A 16,840-nucleotide genomic window follows, 5' to 3' on the forward strand; every position below is an offset into this window, starting at 1 on the left:
TGCATAGAGTTCATGACGTATGAAGAATCACATACCATCCACAACGTACACTTGATGTGGATTCTTTAAAAGAACTTAATTAAATAATATTACTTGCTACTCGCTAAAATTATTTTTTGAGTAAAATATTAAATTTGTCCCTGACTTTCGGTTATTTTGGTCACTTCAGTCTAAAAATAAGTTTTTTTGTATCTGGGTCCTGAGATTTATGAGTAAACTGCCATTTTGATCCCTGTGGTTTGAGCACTTTTGTCATTTTAGTCCAAATCTCAAACTTTTTACATCTGGGTCCCTGTGGTTTGCATTTTGTTGCCATTTTAATACAAAATCCAAAAACCCTCTATTTTGACTGTTGAAAACTAATTATTTTGTCCTTTAGTGCAGAAACATTTTGGTCATTTTTTAAATTTCATTTGTTGTAGGGGCAGTTTACTCTTTTTTTTTTCAACAATAAAACCCAAAAAATCATCATCATCCCCAAAATCAACTCTCTCTCTCTCTCTCTCTCTTCTCTCTCTCTCTCTCTCTCTCTCTATAGCACCCCCACCGCTACCTCCTCCCTCTCTCGTTCTTCTCTCTCTATATAGCACCACCACCACCGCCACCATCGTCATCGTCATCGAAACCCTACCGAAACTCAGATCCACCATCGTCATCGTCATCTCTGCGTTCCTCTCTCTCTCTCTCATGTTTCTCTCTCGTTCGGCTCTCCCTCTCTCTCTCTCTCTCTTTCTAGTGCAGAATGGTGGTGGGGGGATGGTGCTTGTTTCAGATATGTTGGCGTGGTGGTGCGCCGTGAGAGATGGTGGTTCAGATCTGCCGGTGTGGTGGTGGTGCGGGGTTGTTGGTGCGGGATGGTGGTTGGGGGTGATGGTAATGGTGGAAGCGTGTGGTGGTTGCGGTGTTCTTGATTTCTGGGTTTTAGATGTTCTTGAAGATGAACGATCTCTGGGTTTTGATGATGTTCATCTTCGAATTCTTCACAAATACAATGGATGTAAGTAGTTCTAATGATCAATTTACTCTCAGCTGCTTTCATTCTAGTTAAACGAAGTGAGATTTGTACTGAACTAGTTGGTTTGTTGATTTTGTTCAGAAATCGAATCGGATTTTGTTCAGAAATCGAATCGGATTTTGTTCAGAAATCGAATCGGATTTTGTTCAGAAATCGGATGTGAGCTCTGGAGAGTTTAGTGAGAAGGAGAATGGTAATTCATCTTCTGTTTTTTGTCTATTTGTTTTTGTTCAGAAATCGTTTGTTGATTTTTGTCTATTTTCTGGGTTTTGATGATGATGTTTGAAGATGAACGATGTCTGGGTTTTGATGATGTTCTTGAAGATGATAATCTTGATTTTCTGGGTTCTTGATTTTCTTGAAGATGATGTTCTTGATTTTCTGGATTTTCTGGGTTTTGATGACGATGTTTCATGATGTTCTTAAAGATGATGTTATTAATTATTGAAATGTTATAATAAATTAACATGGACCAAAATGCCCCTGCAGTAAAGGAAAAAATAATCAGTTTTCAACAATCAAAATAGAGGGTTTTTGGATTTTGGACTAAAATGGCAACAAAATGCAAACCACAGGGACCCAGATGTAAAAAGTTTGAGATTTGGACTAAAATGGCAAAAGTGCCCAAACCACAGGGACCAAAATGACAGTTTACTCGAGATTTATTTTTGTTGTCATTTTTATCCAATTAACAAACTGGGTTAGAATTTTCTGTTAACTTCTCCTTTTTTTGTCGCTTTTTTTCGTTTAATTAAAATATATAATGACATAAAATGACGACCGCATACCATCCACAACGGAAGGTCAATGACGCGTATGTGAGAGTAATGGACGGGAAGCTAACTAGCTACGGACCACTCATGATAACGTGAGTCCTTGGGTACGCCCATGGTTTTGACTAGTTTGTGGAGGAAAGGTTGGGTTTATGTATTTGTTTTAAATCCATTTCAATTCATGTATTTTATTCTATATAAAAATTGGTTTACTTTATAAAAAAAATGATTTGTTAAATTATTGTCAAAATTTTGCTAAATCAGACAATTTTTATAAATTAATAAACTCACTTATTAAATCTGTTAAATTATTACTTTATAATATTATATAATTATTTTTAATTTTAGATTATATAATAAACCTTGAAATTTCATTAATTGTACTTTTGCGTTAATCAATATAATATTGAATACATTAAATAATCAGTATAGGGTTACGTTCATTAGTGAACAACCACGTTGATTGTGAACACTTATGAACTAATCATAACCCTTGATTATCAATACACAAGTGCATACACAAGTGTATACACAAATGTAAATCAATGGCAAAAATTTAATGATGAAAATACACTAGTGTATTTTACGATTTAATGATTTAAATCAATAGTCAAAATTTGTTCACTAAGTTCACAAATATACTAATGTTCATTCTAGAACCTCACCCTATAATTGTATTATATTTATGAGTAAACTGCCATTTTGGTCCCTGTGGTTTGGACACTTTTGTCATTTTAGCCCAAATCTCAAACTTTTTACATCTGGGTCCCTATGGTTTGCATTTTGTTGCCATTTTAATCCAAAATCCAAAAACCCACTATTTTGACTGTTGAAAACTGATCATTTTGTCCTTTAGTGCAGGGGCATTTTGGTCATTTTAATTTTATTATAACATAAATCATCTTCTTCAAAGTTCCCAAACCACAAACCCTACCTTTCATCTGTAGACCAGTCATCATCTTCATCATTGGCATACAAGTCTCTCTCTCTTCTCTCTCTCTATAGCACCACCACCACCTCCTCCCTCTCTCTTCTCTCTCTCTATAGCACCACCGCCACCTTCTTCAAAACAGAGACTTGTATGTTACTGGACAACAATCAAACCCATCATCTTCTTAAATTAGCAAACCTCTTCAAACAAACCCATCATCTTCTTCAAAACATACAAGTCTCTTCTTCAAACAAACCCAAACCCCCGTTTCATCTTCCCCAAAAAAAACCCTAACCCATAAAAAAATCAGAGAGATCTTCAACCCCCCAAAAAAACCCTAACCCACAAAAAAATCAGAGAGATCTTCAAACAAACCCAAACCCCCGTTTAGCAAAAACAATCTTGAGCGATCCACCACGCAGCGGAGATGTTACAGATCTAAGATTGGAAAGGATGGGTAGTGGTGGCCGGGCGTTGGTTGTGGTTGGAGAGGTGGCGGCTAACAGTCTCTCCACCACCATAAACCTCTGGTCACGAGCCACCATTTTGATTGTCGGAACCAGACCATCCACCACTCCCCCTTTCTTCAGTACTCTTCTTTCCCCCACCCCACCCACCATTGTCTAAATCCACCTTAGAACCACCAACTCCGAAGTACACCACCTTCCGACCAACTCTGTCGTACACCTGATTCAACCACAACCACCTCCGCCGTAAAGCTCTTCACAGTCGTCTGTTTCATCTTCTAATGGCTCTAGATCTTCGTTTTGATTTATTGTTTGTTCAATTGCAGGTGGTTCTTCATTAATTGACATCGTTGAATGGTTCCAATTTGGTTGAGTGCTCGATTGAATGGGTTTGTGAGTATGAACAGAAAGATGAAGAGGATCTGAAAGAAAGTGATGTGTGATCTGCTAGGTGGCGGCTGCAATATTTGAACAGAAAGATGAAGATGAAGAGTGCTCGATTGAATGGGGTTTTATGTTGTTTATAGAGAGAGAAGAGAGAGAGTCGGTTAGGGTTCAATTGCAGGTGGTTCTTCATTAATAGAGAGAAAATGTTAATTAAGAAAAAGTTAAATGAAAAGCAAAATGACCAAAATGCCCATGCACTAAAGGACAAAATAATCAGTTTTCAACAGACAAAATAGAGGGTTTTTGGATTTTGGACTAAAATGGCAATAAAATGCAAACCACAGGGACCCAGATGTAAAAAGTTTGAAATTTGGTCTAAAATGACAAAAGTGCCCAAACTACAGGAACCAAAATGACAGTTTACTCTATATTTACTTATACGATATTAAAAACTAAATTTAGTTATTAAAATAATAAAATGCTAATGAGAAATAAATATAACAATAAATGACAATGTGAAAACGTATGAAAATTTGTAAGATTTTTTTAATCGAATTTGGAAAAGTTTGTGCAAACATATTTTGTTGTGGGTGATTTGTTTTTTTTTTAAATTAAACTTTATTAAAATAATCTTCGACCCAAACGGGCAAAAGGCCAAACAAACAACAGCACCCTCGACTCAAACGGCAAAGGGCAAAGAAATTACAACATATACAGAGGGTATTTACACCATTTACCAACTAAGATAATTACATGAAGATCTGTTTTTTAACCAAGCGTAACCTCTAGACTTTAACTCCCCAATGATCTCTTGCGTGTAGGGGTGCAAACGAGCCGAGCTGAGCCCGAGCTCTACCAGGCTCGAGCTCGAGTTCGTTTAACATATGAAAGCTTGAGCTCGAGCTCAACTCGAAGGTAATTTTTCAAGCTCGACCTCGGCTCGGGCTCGACTCGTTTAGTATTTATTAATTAATTTATATTAATTATAATTATTATTATACATATAATTTATTTATTTTTTTATATTTATATAAATGGTAATTATCTATATATTAAAAATAGAAGTTAATGAATTAGTTATTATAATATTATATATCTTTTTTTTACTTTTATTATTTTAATGTTATAATAATAATTATTTCCTTTAAGTTTAATAGATTTTCATATTTTCTTAACTTAAATGATTCTTTTTAGTATCACGGGCTGAAATAGTGTTAGTTTCAACCGGTATTAAATCGGTACTGGTTAAATTGAATACGAAGTTAATGAATAGTAACTTTATTATTTTAATATTATATATAGTTTTTTTTATACTTTTATTATTCTAATGTTATAATAATAATTATTTCCTTTACTTTTTAAGTTTAATATATTTTCGTATTTTTTTAACTTAAATTATCTATTATCTATATATTAAAAATAGAAGTTAACGAATAGTAACTTTATTATTATAATATTATATATAGTTTTTTATACTTTTATTATTTTAATGTTATAATAATAATTATTTTCTTTAAGTTTAATAGATTTTCATATTTTTTTTAACTTAAATATGGTCACTTGCACTTTTTTTTTCTTGTTTTCTCCTTCTCTACATTTAGAAAACCTCTAAGAGTACCTCTTGTTTACCAAGGTAAACAAAGATGGTAAACCACCATTTTTGAGGTTAAAGTTAGGATTTTTAGTAAACTTTCCATACTTGTTTTCCTTAACTTTGTTTTTGGAACTTTTGCATACCAAACCAAGTCACCAACTAACTTCCCATCGACCTGTTGTAGCAAACATTAATACAACAAGTCTCTTCCGGCGAGCCAAACATTATTAATTTATTATTTTTTATTATTATATAAAGGTAAAAAAGAAAATTAAAAAAATAAGTGCGTGTATAAATGTGTGGTATATGTACATATATTATATTTATAATTATATTTATGTTATAAATATATTTTATTATGTGGTTATCAACTCCTTAAATAGATTAGCTTCTTCTCCAAGACTTCCTCTCCTATATATGTTGATTGTATTCCTTTGTAAAATACATACCCCAATCAATAATATTAATCTCTTTATCCTTGTTATTCTCTCATATTCTTTTGCTATTTAGGCTAGTTTCACAACATGTTATCAGCACGAGACTCTTAGCACGGAGTTATGGTAATTCACATCCATGAAGTCATCTAAAATCAAAGTTCTCAAGACTGATTAGTCGGCGTGACTATCCTACAAGTAATTTTTATTTTGATTCATGAGATTTATTAATTATTATTCTTGTATTAGTTATTCATATTGATTTTTGAACGATTAGTTTATATTTTCATATTTAATCATCCAAAAGCCATCGTTCATATCACCATAAAGGATATTTAAAAGAAATTGTGGATATCATAAAATAAATCTTTTGGATCAGAGAAGATTTAAATCAATGAGATATCAAAACAATCCTAAACTTATTTTCATTTTATTTGTAAAATTTTTGGTTTACATTCATTTACCCTTTGTTTATTTTAAACATGAATCATCTGTGGGATAGAAAACATATATAACTAAATTGTATTTTCATTTTCTCGTGATAGAATTATTTTAAAAGAAAAAAATATACTTTTAACATTTTAGTGAGAAAGCATATACGAAATTTTGGTGTTTATTTATCAATGCAGCTTGTAGTTATTTATTGATACGTCAATAGCTTTTATAACAATATTTAATATTGATCATATATTGAAGGGGCTTATACCAATGTATATAAAATCATAAGACATGGTTGGTAACTCAAATAATTATTTTCTCATGGTTTTTATTAAAGGTTTAAATTAGAAAAAAAACATATGTGATAAATTCTTAAAAGAAATAAATTCCGAAAGTTTCTTTCAAAATTAATGGATAAACTTATTATGGATCCTTGATTTTGACCATTATTTTGAAAAGAAACTTTTGATGAAAATTATATATATCTCTTAACTACTTTTATATGTTTATAGAAAGTTCGTAACTTTAATATTTCAAATTCAAATATATATATATATATATATATATATATATATATATATATATATATGATTAAATGTCTATATTCTGTAGATATCGTTACCAAGAAATCATAGATGAAACAAAATTTTCATTCTTTTTCTCCTTTCAAAATTAGTAGAATAGATTAATTCTTATAAGTAAATTATATTTTTATAATCCAATGGTAAGTTAATGAGATTACGACTTGGATAATTTGTGAATGTTGGTTATAACTTATAAGAACTAGTACCTGATATTTGGTCGGCGCTTGTAATCCTTACGAGCACAATTTATTGCTTTAAAATAAGTGTTAAACCTAATAGAATCCTTCTAGAGAAACCAACAAAAATCGGGTATGTTATATGGCTATGGGATTGTGCATTTGTTTTTCTAATTTTAAAGTTTTTATCTGCTTATTTTATTTACCACTTGCATCTACTATTGAATATTGTTATTCTAAAGGATAAATTGAAAGAAAAACATTTTTATAAAGTTTTATTGTAACTCGTTTTATATGGTGACATGTTATAATGTCTTGTGTTGTATAATGTGTCTTTATGATATACATTATGTTCGAATTATTATACTATTTATATATTTATATAGATAGTATTGAATAGAACAAGTAAACCAAAATTCGGGTGTCTTATCACTATCATAAAAGAATATTAATATGCTTAGATATGACATCCAAATTGCCACACTCCCTGAATCTCATTATCAACAATCAAGATATAAAAGGTCGTAAGATATTAGACCGATAAATCTTATAACTCAGACATTTAATTACTTTCCAATTAGTGTTATCCAAATAGAATATTATTTACATGGAAGATCGGGTAAAACGATTTTTATTTGTCCTCCCTCAGATATGCTCCTGAAGTAGCAATATCATTAAAAAGGGCATGAGAGGTTTAGAGTGACTTTATATCCGTATATCCGGGGAAGTAATGAAAAACCATGAAACTTGGTTGGTTTTACTAAGCAACTGTGATTATATAACGATCGTTGAAAATGTCATGATCATAGACATAATTGAGAAAATTGTAATGTTGGTCATTGTAATAATGAGATCGACCATTAGAAATTATAACGATAACCAAGTTAATAATGAGATCAACCACCAAAAGTGGCAAACTAAGGAATTTAATGATGATTATATTAATAATGAGATCGACCATCAAAATGCAACGGTGATTATGTTAATAATAAGATTGACCACCATAAGTGGGAAATAATGGAGTAATAATATGAGAATGATATGTGGAAATAATGATGGTGATATAACTTGATAGTTTCTTATGATATAAATAATTCTCTTGTGTTATGCCTCTTGTAGTAACATACGTGCAAGCAATACATATACGATCATAAACCATAAGTTTATGGATCATAATTATTTAATTAGTTGGAATGACCTGTTAGACCACACCGAGTCAATGATGATGTGAAATTTAATGAAGAACTAGAAGATTCTTCCTGACAATTAAACATGTCATGTTGGCTCTCAAGGGAAATTGATTATTTACCAACCAAAGTAGGGCGGAAATCCCTAAATATTCTAGAAGTAAGTAAAGATATGTATATCCCAACATGATATCATTTAGTGTTTTTGTTGGATCTGAGTTTGATTTTGGTTGTATTTTGTGTTTGAAATTAAGATGAAAGTGGATGAGTGTGCAGCGGAATTAAGATGAAAACAAACTTTGCATACAATCAAACGAGAGTAATACTTTGATCAAACATCTTTACACAATGAACCGAAAGATTGAATTTATTTCAACAACGATTACAATGATTGATGAATGAATGCAAACTCCCCCTCAGCCAGAGCTCAGTTGTTTGTTCGTGCAAAGAAGACGAATGATGCAAAAGAGCTAATAGAACAGTACAAAGTACTGAACTATTTATAGGCACTTGTAAACTACTGAGCATCTTAGCTGACGTCACCATGAAAGTGACATCTAACTTCCTAACAAACTCTAACCTCTGATCTATACAGACACTGCTTGTGTTAACTACTGCTAATACATTCTACTACAAAACAGACTTTAGAACAGCCGCTGCAACCTTCTACTGCTGTGAACCCAGCAGCACTTGTCCGGATCAGCAGTGCTTGACTCAAAGCAGTAGATTGAATCAGCAGGACTTTAGTCTTCCATCAGATCTTTTACTTGAGCAGCAGTTGTAGGTCAGCACTTTGCAAGATCAGCAGATAGGAGGTCATCAGTTGTTGTAATCACTTTTAAGGGGAGAGACTTGTATGTAAACATCTGCTTATTCTGGATCCACTGCTCTGATCCAGTTTTGGCTTTAATTATCTGTTCCTCTAATAGGGTTCAATCCCAACAATCTCCCCCTGGAACAGATAATGCCAAAACTCTTCATTACTGTGGACATTTTATTGCCTCATTAACAGCTCCCTTATCTGACCCTTAAATTGTAATTCAAAGTCAAGGGCATCTGTGTCTTCATCATCCCTGCTAAGTGGAAGATCAAGGAGATCCTGCAAATCTTCAAGACTCAGGCCAAGAGCTTGTTCCCTTGATATTTTCTTCACTTCTCCACCAGACCTGAGCAAAGTCAATACGCAGGTCTGTTTGTCAGTTTCCCACTTTTGTATTTTTGAGCCTGGTGGGTTTCTTGGGAGATGTTTATTAGCAGAAGTATTTGGTGAGGCTGGCCTATTCATCACTGGCTGAGCAGTTTGTGCAGATTGACCCAACCTAAGAGTTTCTATGATCATTTTCTTTAATGCCTTCTTTTACAAGGTCATCTCCTTTTATCAACTCTTGGATGGTTTCAGCTCCCAACTGTTTGTGTATCCTTCTTTTGTAGATGGCAGTACCAGTTGGAGCAGTGGCTCTCATGACTTGCAGCTTTGATGGTCTTTTTGAAACCTTTGCTTCAGGATAGTCAGGTTTTTGAGGAACTTTTGGATCTTTCTTTCTTAATTCCTCCAACCTTTTGTAGGTTGTCCTGACCACATCTTCTTTCCATCTTGCAACTTGTCTTTTGCTACCATATTCAGCAGCAACCAGTTCTTCTCTCATTCTTTTCAGTTCTACCTGTTTGTCAGGTACATTCTTTCTAAACTTTGCCCAGTCAGGAGGAGTGTGAGTGACTTTCCTTTTTATCATGTCTTGAATTCTTGCCGCTTCATATTCAAGCTCAGGAATAGTCCACTCTTTGTACATGTATCTCTCTCCTTTGTACTTCTTGTGAGCCATAATGCTTTCAATGTAGTCTTTCTTCAAAGTTTCAGCTGCTCTTTCTGAAATTTGTTGACTGACATTCTTTGCAAAACGTTCTAGGGAACTGACTTGTGTGAGCAGATATTGGTAGTATCTAGAAATTTCTTTGTCAGATTTCCCTTGTGTGCTTCTTTTCGAGATATCCTCTGCTTGCTTGGCCTTTATCTTCAAATATTCATCAACATTTTTGGGCCAGGGATATCCTTTGATTGATGGCAAACTCCTTTTGACAGGGTCATCCTCATAATAAAAAGATTTTATTTCTTCTCTAACAGCTTCTAGTTCAAGAGGAAATTGAACACCTCAGGAGGTAAGGGCTTGTGCATTGGAACTGAAGAAAGAGGAACTGGTTTTGGTATTGTGACAAGAGCTAAAGATTTTGAAGATGTTTGGGATGGTGAAGTGACATCATCTTTAAGAATTAGCCTTCTCCTCTTTATTTGAAGAGGGACTGATGATGTTTTGGACGGAAAGGTGGTTGTAGTGGCAGTGGTTTGTGGTAGACTAACAGTTGTTGAAACAATCGGTGTTCCAACCACTGTTGTCTTTACAGCAGATGTTATAACAACTGCTGTCTTCTGCCTTTTGGCAGGAGGTGATTTTGTTTTTGGTGGTGATGGAGATAAGGCAGTGGATGTAGTGTGTGTTGAAGTGGGAGCAGATGTTGAAACCACTGAAGTACCAACAGTAGTGGATACAGCAGAAGTTACAACAACTGTTTTAGGTGGTGGTTTTGGAGCAGACTTTGAACGTCTGGTTGGAATGGATTTGGGTAGCCTGATTCTTCTTGTAGACTTCTTCTTTTCATCAATAAGATTTTCATCATCTCTTGACCCTGAAGTACCCTGATCTGGATAATCAACCCTGGCTTTCTTTTTGGCCTCTCTATCCCTTTTTACACATGCAACTGCTTCTGCAAGTGCATTTGTAGTCACATCAATTTTCTTGCTCCCATCTGGCAAAGGGATCTTTTTGGTCATGTTTGAATTTTCTGGTGCAAGGTAAAGACCATCCTCTATTCCCTTCCTTCTCCACTCCTGAATTTTCTCCCCCTTTTTGGCATTATCTTCGGGAAGTTGATCAATGAAAAGAACTGGTGGAGGAGTAGTGCCAGTGGTGTGCAGGATCTGAGATTTGAGAGCCTTTAGATCTGCCTGGGTGTTTTTGAATCTTGACTCCATTGCATTTCGCAGCTGTTGAACATGTTTTTCATGTTGCTGATCTGCTATTTTTGCTTGTTGATGGAGAAAAGGTTGAAATAGATTCTAGAGCTCTTTGGTAGCAGATGCCTGTTGTGGAGCAGGTGCTGGAGATGGAACAACAGTGGATTGTACCTTTTGTACTTGTAACAACTGTTGTAGCATATCTTTGAGTTCTGCAACAGAGTTATCAAGTTTTTCAACTGAGCCGTCAATTTCTGGTACTTTAAACCATCACCCAATTTAATGGGATCATCTAATTTCCCACTAACAGTGGTTTTATCAGTGGTAGAGGTAGTGAGTTTACTCCAAACATTAACCACTGATGCCCCGTTTTCTTGGTACTGGGGTCTTCTTCCTTCAACACTTGACAACCTTTTGATGTTGCCAGTAGGATAAATAAATCCACTGGTGGTTGGCAGAGGTGCTATAAAAGGAATTGCCTCCAAGGAAGACTTATTGATGTAACCACTATCCAACTGTAAACCAGTGGGTTCAACAGTTGTAGTGGCTGCTTCACTTGGATTACCACAAAGAGTTACTTGTAACTCAATGGGTGTAACCTCCTCAGGTTGTGTTGGTGGGTTAGCAATGAATGATACAGCAGGTTCAGTCATTTGTTGAGGCATATTCTCATTAACAGGTGATTGAGAAGGACTGGGTAATGCCTGGTTCAAATCAATTGCATCCAACAGAAGTTGTGTTTTTGGTGGAATTGTGGATGTGATGGTGGGTGTAGAAGGCGGATTTGCCCCGGGCATTGAGCTGTGGATGATGGAAACGAGTGTATCCAGAGCATCATAATGTGGTGGCCCTTTGTGTACAACCTGTTCTTTTTGTGAAGAAGCAGGAGGAGTTATGGTTATGGGTTGAGATATTTGTACCAACTGCTGTGAGGAAGAAGCAACAGTGGTTTCTTGTGACATTTGTGTTGTCACAGGAATTAACTCTGGTATCTCATCCTCTAGAGTTGCCGTTTTGATTGGTTTGGGGGGTTTTGGATTTTTCTTTTTGTTTAGCTTTTTGGGATTTGTAGGTGTGGGTTTCAAAACAGTTGGTCTGCTGCTTTGATCACTTAGAGCAGTGGGCTCAGCAGCAGAAACCTGAGGAGCAGTGGTAGCTGCTAAATTCTGCTCAGGCACCCCTGCTTGTGTTTTGCAAGGTGCTAACATTCGTGAAAAAGTTTCAGATGTTAGGCAGTTTATTACAGTTATCTCACCTTGGTTTATTAAAGCTAAATCATCCTTACTGAATTTCTTTTCAAAATAGTAACTTAAAAGCCTTGGAAACAGTAAGAATGATTTGGTTTCAACATTATTAACCAAATCTTTAAAGATTTCCCGAGAATAGTTAAAATTTTCTTCTTGAAGAATTGCATATCCCAGATTTTGAATCTTTATAGGGATCTCATTAAAAGAAGTGGCTTTGTTTGAAACACATAGTAGGAGGGTATGAAATAGGAATCTGGTTGCAGGAGGAAAATAACCTTTTTCTAAGGTAAGTTTCTTCATCATTGTGGCTTCATACCCTCGTTCAATGAAGTCAATGTGCAATTCGTTTTTAGTGAAGGAAGTTTTACCTGCCTGATCATCGAGTTGAAAGACTTCGGAGATGGATTGTGGTGTGATTTGGACCTTTTTACCCTTTATAGAAGAGTGTATGGTGGTTGCAATGTCTCCTTGTTTTTCAAGGGTTGCATTCTTCCAAAACTCCCTTTGGGTCGCCAAATAGATTGGTGCATCGGCGGTGAACAAAGTTTTGTACTTTGATTTTGCCATGATGGAAATAATGGAATCGAAAACATTGGTGGTTCCTGGTTTTTGTGAGAAGACCCAGGAGATTGCGAGATGATTTGAATGGAATTTCAGTGGAAGTTGCCTTTTGAGAGGCTGTTTTCGATGATGATTTGGATGAGGGTTTTGCAGATGGCTTCGATTTTGTCATTTTTGGAACGAATGATCGAAGAAATTTGTGAGAAATGAGAAGAAAAACTGCTTTGAGAAGAGAATTTTTAAGAATTCAATTCGACAGTAAAACCCTGTTTTGATGGTGAGTGGGGGATTTTATGGGGAAGAAAGTGAATGCTGACGTGGCAGCCGTTACAAAAGGTCTGACTGCTATGTACTGCCCACGTGACAACCCCTGGTGAGGAATGAAGGACAACACTTTGATGAAAGCAACTGATGAAGGCAGTGGTAAGGAAGCAGTGGATGATTTACACTATCAGTGGATAGCATATCAGTGGATAAGACACTGCTTTTGAACAACAGAGGTTATCAAGAAATGAGAGAACAGAGGTTGCCTTTCAGCAGTGGGCAAGCTTTTTGAAGTAGAGCAGACTTTTGAACAATCAGTGGTTATGGCAGACTTTTAAGGATTTTAATGAAATTTTCATTTTTAGCTATTTTCAAGGATGGATTTTTGATTTTCTGAAAACATTTTGTTGCTTTTATTCATAGAAAAACAAGATGTTGCTTGTTATTCCATGTTTAACATCCCAATCCTAGAGACCAGACTTTCAAAAGTGGCTGTATCAAGTGCTTTCGTGAGCACATCTGCCAGCTGGTCTTTAGTTGGGACATGATCCAGAGAAATCAAACCTTTTTCATAGCAATCCCTCATAAAGTGATGTCTGATGTCGATGTGCTTTGTGGTAGAGTGGGAAACTGGATTTTTGATGATATTTTCTGCTGCCTGGCTGTCCAACATGAGTGGTGTCTTTAAGGCAGTGATACCAAAATCCAGTAACTGATTTTGAAGCCACAGGAGTTGAGTTGTACAGCTTGCAGCAGCAATGTATTCAGCCTCAGCAGTGGATGTTGAAACTGCTGCTTGCTTTTTGCTTTGCCAAGAAACTAAGCAATCACCTAGAAACTGACACCCTCCTGAAGTGGACTTCCTTGTGGTGTGACATCCAGCAAAGTCACTGTCTGAAAAACCTGAAAGCTTGATATTCCCATTAGCTGGATACCAGATACCAAGTGTTGGAGCACCTTTTATGTATCTGAGAATCCTTTTTACAGCAATAAGATTTGATTTTCTGGGAGCTAATTGACTTCTTGCACAGACACATGTTGCAAACATGAGGTCTGGTCTAGATGCAGTTAGGTACAATAAAGACCCAATCATGCTTCTATAAAGTGTTTGGTCAATCAGCTCATCCTTTTCATCAGACATGACCAGCTTAATTGTTGCCATGGGTGTGCTGCATGGTTTACAATCATTCATATCAAATTTGGTTAAAAGTTCTTTAGCATATTTGCTTTGATGAATGAAAGTTCCATTTTGCAATTGCTGTACTTGGAGACCAAGAAAGCATTGCAGCTCACCCATTGCACTCATTTCAAACTCAGCTGTCATGAGCTCTCTAAACTCTTCACACATTTTGGTACACGTGCTTCCAAAAATAATGTCATCCACATAAATTTGGACAATCATTAAATCTTTCCCTCTCCATTTAAGAAACAGTGTTTTATCAATGGTACCTCTTTTGAAACCATTTGAGAGTAGAAAGTTGGAAAGAGTTTCATACCAGGCCCTTGGTGCTTGTTTCAAGCCATACAAGGCTTTGTTTAGCCTGTAGACATGATCAGGATAAAATGGATCCTCAAAACCTGGAGGTTGACATACATACACCTCTTCATGCAATGTACCATAGAGGAAAGCACTTTTGATATCCATCTGAAACACCTTCATGTTGTGGTTGACAGCAAAGGCCAGGAACAGTCTAATAGCTTCCAATCTTGCAACAGGGGCGAATGTTTCATCATAATCAATCCCCTCTTCCTGTCTGTAACCTTGAACCACAAGCCTGGCTTTATTCTTGACAACAATGCCCCTTTCATCTGTTTTGTTCTTGAAGACCCACTTTGTGCCAATGGGACTAACCTCTTCTGGCAGTGGTACAAGCTCCCATACTTGTTGTCTTTTAAACTGTTGGAGCTCTTCTTGCATGGCTTCTACCCAGCTGTTGTCTTTTAGTGCCTCTTGGTACTTGACTGGCTGATGGAGTGATAGAAAACCAGCAAAAAGACAAATGTTTTGGGTTTGGCTTCTTGTGAGCACCCCTTCATTGATGTTGCCAATGATTTGATCAGGTGGATGAGATCTCAAGAAGATTAAATCTCCTTGGTATGGGATGATGGCATTTGTTGGTGAAGGCTGCAAATGTGTATCATCTGAGCTAACCACTGCTGGTGACTTTGATGACCCAGCAATGGCTTCAAAAGGTGGTGGAATAGGAGGTAATGAAGTCGACCACTGCTGACTTTTATCCACTGTTTGAGGACTTTTGTCAGCAGTGTTTGAGGATGTGGAAGCAGTAGTGGATGGGCTACTTTGGTCAACAATTGTTGAGGTAGCAGTGGTTGAGCTTTGGCAGCTGTTTTGAACAACTGGTGCTTTTCCCTTTGTGGCAGACCTTTGAGGGATGATGATTTCATACCCATAGTCTGTTGTTGTATCCTTTGTTGGACCTGCACTGTTAGTCTTGACAGCAGTATTTTCAAAAGTAAACTTTTCAAGATCAAACAGATCAGCAGGATTTGCTGGGATTTTCATTGAAGAAAGTTCATTAAACTTTACATTCAAAGTCTCTTCCACTGCCTTGGTCCGTGTATTGAACACTTTGTAGGCCTTGGTCGTGGCTGAGTATCCCAGATGATAACCACAATCAATTTTGGCTGTAAATTTTGAAATGGAATCTTTTAAGTTCAAAATAAAGCATGGACAGCCAAATACCTTGAAGTATGAGATCATTGGTTTGATTTTATACAGAATTTCATAAGCAGTCTTTTTGTGCCTGGGGTTTATTAAAACTCTGTTCTGGACATAGCAAGCAGTGTTTTCTGCCTCTGCCCAGAAAGTTAATGGCAAACCTGAATCTGCAAGCATAGTTCTGGCAGCCTCAATCAGAGTTCTGTTTTTTCTTTCAACAACCCCATTTTGCTCTGGTGTTCTAGGGATGCTGTACTGCCTTACAATCCCTTTCTTCACACAGAAGGCATCCAACTCCTTATTTTTAAATTCTGTGCCATTGTCACTCCTGAAGCTTTTCACTGGAAGGTCAAATTGCTTTTCAACCTGTGTCACAAAGTCTTGCAAAATGCCTGCAGTCTCATCTTTAGAGTGTAAAAAGAAAGTCCATGTAAACCTAGAAAAGTCATCAACAATAACCAAACAATATCTTTTCCTTTTAAGGCTCATGACTTGAACTGGGCTAAACAAATCCATGTGCAGCATTTGCAGACACTGGGTTGTTTTGGACTCTTCAATGGACTTATAAGAACTTTTATGCTGTTTTCCTTTTAAACAGGAAATGCAATGTTCAGAACAAGAAAACAATTTTTGTGGTAGGCCTTTCACCAAACCATTTTTTGAAATTTCTGTGATTGTCTTAAGATTTGTGTGCCCTAGCCTTCTGTGCCAAAGATCTGTCTCTTTGTTAGAGGCAGCTGAGAACAGACAGGCATCAGCTCTGGGACACTCTTTTGACATATCAACAACATAAACATTGCCACTTCTTTGAGCAACAAGTTTAGTTTGACCAGTTTTGATTATTGCTTCAATCTTTTTGACCATGTCTGGTCCAACAATCCTACAACAATCTTTTGTGAAGAATGACCCAAACCCTTTGTCACTCATTTGAGATACACTCAGAAGGTTGAATTTCAGATTGTCTATTAGATTGACATTTTCAAATTTTACATTTCCAGATTGCACTGTACCAGACCCCAGAACTTTCCCTTTACTATTATTCCCAAAGGATATATCACCCCCTCCATGGATTTTAAAGTCTTTGAGGAGGGC

The sequence above is a fragment of the Helianthus annuus genome, chromosome 13 (assembly GCF_002127325.2).
Source record: "Helianthus annuus cultivar XRQ/B chromosome 13, HanXRQr2.0-SUNRISE, whole genome shotgun sequence".
NCBI lineage: Eukaryota > Viridiplantae > Streptophyta > Magnoliopsida > Asterales > Asteraceae > Helianthus > Helianthus annuus.